The sequence below is a fragment of the Penaeus japonicus genome, unplaced genomic scaffold (assembly GCF_977035675.1).
Source record: "Penaeus japonicus unplaced genomic scaffold, GWHDUDI00000001_assembly GWHDUDI00000012, whole genome shotgun sequence".
NCBI classification, from domain to species: Eukaryota; Metazoa; Arthropoda; class Malacostraca; order Decapoda; family Penaeidae; genus Penaeus; species Penaeus japonicus.
Genome location: NW_028234414.1, coordinates 43,461,151 through 43,466,150, shown reverse-complemented (window position 1 = coordinate 43,466,150; position 5,000 = coordinate 43,461,151). Strand labels below are relative to the sequence as shown.

The 5,000-nt window shown below is 31.4% G+C and overlaps 1 long non-coding RNA gene across 1 annotated transcript in view; it reads right to left on the bottom strand.

Moving 5' to 3' along the window:
• The window catches only part of LOC147470863 (uncharacterized), a 635-nt gene extending 301 nt beyond the window's left edge, over nucleotides 1-334 (bottom strand). The window contains exons 1-2 of the long non-coding RNA XR_015191477.1: nucleotides 219-334; nucleotides 1-123 (exon numbers count right to left, since the gene is read on the bottom strand). The exon at nucleotides 1-123 is cut by the window's left edge and continues 301 nt beyond it. This is a non-coding gene — a long non-coding RNA (uncharacterized LOC147470863). The remainder of the gene's footprint in view (nucleotides 124-218) is intronic.
• Between the last annotated feature and the right edge of the window lie 4,666 nt (nucleotides 335-5,000).

Here is a 5,000-nt window from a genome sequence, read left to right as displayed (position 1 = left end):
CCGTTCCTTCTAATTCGGATCAAGGGCGCGATCCGATCTGCCGGCAGGCCGTCTATGTCTTTCCCTCGGGGGATGTTACCTGTTCCGATGCCGTTCGCCATCGCTGCAACCAGCATCACGGACCTAAAGGAAAGTGGGAAAAAAATATATTTGTTGGTTCTGTTGCGATATGAATTTTCTATCGTGGGAGAATTATAGAATAAAGAAAGAAATCTTACATGAAAGCAAGACAGATTATAAGATTCCTCATGATGAGAAGAGACTGAGAACAGATTCGGTTCTGATGGAAAGTCGCAGTTCGAGTCTCTTTTATTTCCCAGAATAGCCCGGGGGGGGGGGGGCGTTCAAGGGAACCAACAGATGTGTTTATGTATATGCACGATCTGCAGCTAAGGTGCATGACACGCAAACAAAACACGCATTACAGAAAGAGAGCTTTGATTGATTTCACAGTTAGGTTACTGCAAATTTGTTGTATAAACTCAAGTGAAAAAAAATCCTTTGTTTTTTCAACATCTGCATTGCATAAAAGGTCACGAAATAAAAGACTAGTATCAACAACATTGAACATGTGGTGTTTTAGATTTAGTACATATTTTTTGAAACTATGACATATGTAAATAAAACGTGTACGTACTATATGTGTGTGCTTACGTGTTTTTTATGTGTTTTCACGTATGTTTGTCTCTGTTACAATTATCATGATCTCTATATCTTGCTATATCATATATCTCTATATCTATATCTATATAATATGCAACTTGCTGACTAATTCAATGACGTGTTTACAAATGAATTAGAAAGAATAAGACTACCATGCTAACGCTACCATTATCAGCACGTTCCGTATCGAATGATCCCCATTGATATATCATTCATATTATGTCCTTCGTCATAGAACATCAGTGGTGAGGATAAGTAAGTGTAAGGATAATAAGTTAAGTTAGCCATGGAAAACGGAGTTCTTCGAAAACTTAATTGGCCCATTTGGAATAATATCCTGCGGAGGGGGGGGTGATATCTAGAGATGCAAGAGGATTTAAATTCCCTTGATACTCGATGGTGCTGCCCTCAATGCAGACGGTGGCCGGAGAGGGAATTAGGAATGATGGGGAGACGATTTTAGATGCTATTAGACAGCGTTTGTTGGGGGGGAGGGGGGAGGGAGGGAGGCAACTCGAGCCACGCAAAAAAAAAAAAGAAAAGAAAAACCCACATCAGCTCCAGAAACACATTGCAATAGCGTTGAAATTGAGAAGGGAATCAGTGTTCTTTGTAATCTTTTTTTTTTTTTTTTTTTTTTTTTTTTTACTTGGTCTCCTAGCACGCAAGTACCTCTTGGATTCTGGCTTCCAACATGTGAGGAATGCAATTTCTAAGGTTAGCCCTTAGATTTCAAGAAGAATTAGTAACTGGATCAGTGGTGTTCAAGAGTCCTCTCTAGTGGTGACAATTCCACCATTCAGAATTCCATTTAAATACTAGTAAATAAAGTTTTCTCTTCTTAATATTCTCTTTCTTTCTCCGAAGTTCTTTCGTTTCTACGTCTCTATTTATCTGTATTTATTTATTTTTTATTATGTATTCATTTATCTGTATTTATCTCTTTCATTTATCTTTACTTCTCTTTCTCCCTCTGTAGTCTGTATCTCTGGATCTATACATCTCCCACTGTATCTCTGCTCCTTCGTATCTCTTCATTGGTATATATATATATATATATATATATATATATATATATATATATATATATATATATGTGTGTGTGTGTGTGTGTGTGTGTGTGTGTGTGTGTGTGTGTCTGTGTGTGTGTGTGTGTGTGTGTGTCTGTGTGTGTGTGTGTGTGTGTGTGTGTGTGTGTGTGTACATATATATGTGTGTATATATATATATATATATATATATATATATATATATATATCTATATGTATATATATATATATATATATATATATATATATACATATGTGTGTGTGTGTGTGTGTGTGACTGGTTAGATTATTTCAATGATTATTAAAGCGTTCCCACTCTTTCTAGAAATCCAGAAGAAGTCAGGGATTTGTATCAAAAAGAAAACAAGAAGCCTCATACCACGGCAAAGTCAACTCCCAAAAGGTAAAGTTTGTGTCTGTCAGTAAGATACGTAAAGCTTTGATAGATATTGCATTATATTGCACAAAAGCAGTTGTTAATGAGACAGAGAGTATTTATCTGAGTTATTTCGATGGTAGATGTTTCGGCATGGTGGCTGGCAGACTCGCTTTGACAGTTTAGGTAGCCGCTCTATAGACTCAAGACCTTAATTTTATAATAAAGAAGTCAAGCCCGGAAATTAGATTTAAGTAGTTAACCTCGAAAAAACGAAAATTGATCAGAGAAAAAGCAAGGAATTTTGTTTTCATCATTGAGTGGGAATCCTATATCATATTTCATTCAGAAGGATAAATATTATATAAAGTAGATTTTCATTACCGTTTTTTTATCAAAGTTTCAAAATTTCATTTATTTACATTTATTCAAAGGTTGAACTATAAATCACACTCTTTTAATCCTATCACATAAGAAGCATTTATAGTGATAATGATTTTGTCATTACTTCTTTATATTCATCATCATCATTATTATTATTGTTATTATTATTAGCATTGATTTTATAGATGGTAATGATGGTTATAGCGACAATGCTAATATGTGTTATGATGACTATAAAATCAATTATGATGATGGTAAAAATCGAATTGATAATGATTTCAATTATAATTTGATAATTATAATGATGATGGTATTAATGACTACCAATATTTTAGAATGACAAGTAACATTTAAGAGTAAATATTATACAATATCACCCTTATTGTTACTATAACACATCACCTATTTTTCCATAGATTAAGATTCAAGTTTGTACAATAAATGCTACCAATTTTTATACATATCTATACGCGTTATCTCACTGTTTTTAGTATAATATAGTTTATCAAAGTCGGTAACTTATTATAGATAAGTTTTCCTTAAAATTATTACGTTTTCTATGAACATAATAATTCGTATTCGTTTTCTTTGAAAGGGGTAACTATTACAGGTCATTTGTATGAGTTATTTTAATTGAGAAAGCTAAATAGCAGAACATAATAGTATACTACATTTGTAAAAATGACAAGACGGGTTATACGCAAAATAAGAAAACATTATTGATAAGTATAACTACAAGAGATAATCAATGTAAAATACAGCGTCTATTTTAAGTAACGTATACATATATTTTTTTCAGATTCACAATATATGAGAATATGTTGTGTGAAATTCAGTTTATAGAAAATTATGGCAATATACAGGAGATTTGCTAACTATAAGAAGAATATAAATGATGCCATCTATTGTGACAACACGAATTACAATAAGAATAGGGATGAAATTGGAGGGGCTCGGGGTTACATCCCCCCCCTCCCCTCCCCCGCCATTTTGAAAAATGAGATGAATTAGTATCCTATTATCAACATTTACTTTCCGTCTGGCATCTCCCCATAATTAGCGGTGCTTCCTTGGTGCTTCTCCAATAATAGACACCTAGTTACTCCACTGTACTATTTTCATTCTAATAATAGTACCAGAAGCACATACACGCAAGGACATGTAAGCACACGAACATATTGACTTTTTGAGTAGCTCTGTCATGGTCTGGAAAGTCTATAATTAATTAATTAGTGAAAAAGAACCTAATGAGCTAATAATGTGATGTACGGTGAATTAATTTGATATGTGTACTGCTTAGAATACCCACGCGTTTACAATTATTTTTGTACTCCCGTTATCCTCGAAAATAAAAGAAACTCGAAGTGCGACTTTCGATCCGAATATGTTCTTACTTTCATCTCATCATAATTAATCATCTGTTGCTTCTCCTGTTACTCCAAAAAAAGACTATTTCTTTCCTTACCGCAACCATAAACCTCCTTTTATCTTCTTTCCCTTCTTATCTTCAGCATCCTTTACCCTTTTCAAAATTGTTTACATATGTAAATTGATAGAAAATGTAATGAGTTCAATGGATACTTATCTTTATCTTTATAGATATTATTAATTTTGTCATTATTCTTATTTCCTTTACTTGAGATATCAAATATGTCTCTTATCTCATCGTAATGAAATCTTGTCATATATGATGAATGTTGATTATTAAGAATAATGTTGATTATTAAGTTGTTGTTTTTTTATATTTATGTTGGTAAGCAAGTAGTTATCAGTAGTATGCTATAAATAAGCAAATTAAATAGAATTATGTAATATCTAATCCTTTAAATCAAGCAATCTTAATATTTTGTATGCCTAAAGGTATCACATGTGTGTATATACAATTTATAATCTAGTGTTCATTCTAGGTAATTAAACGTTTTTTTTTCATCTTCATATATATATATATATATATATATATATATATATATATATACATATATATACATATATGTATATATATACAGTATATATATATATATATATGTATATATATATATATATGTATGTATGTATGTATATATGTATATATGTATGTATATATGTATGTATATATGTATATACATATATATATTTATATATTATATGTATATATGTATATATTAATATATATATGTATATATACATACATACATATATATACATACATATGACATACGGACATAGAGAGAGAGAGAGAGAGAGAGAGAGAGAAAGAGATACAGATACAGATATATATATACATATATTTTTGACTGATTTTTATTTGAACGTAACCGATAACCGTAACATTTCATTTTTTTTTTCCGACTTCGTATTCTTGCTAAAATGATGCAGTGACTTGGGGATGAGAAGAGTGGCAATGATCAGAATGCTATTGACAATGCAATATGAAATGATCAAAGTATATTCTGTCCTCTTCTGGTCTTATATGCAATCAATTATCTTGTGTAATGTATGAGTATCATGATATTCTTGTTTTTGTTATTACTATGATTATTATCGTTGTT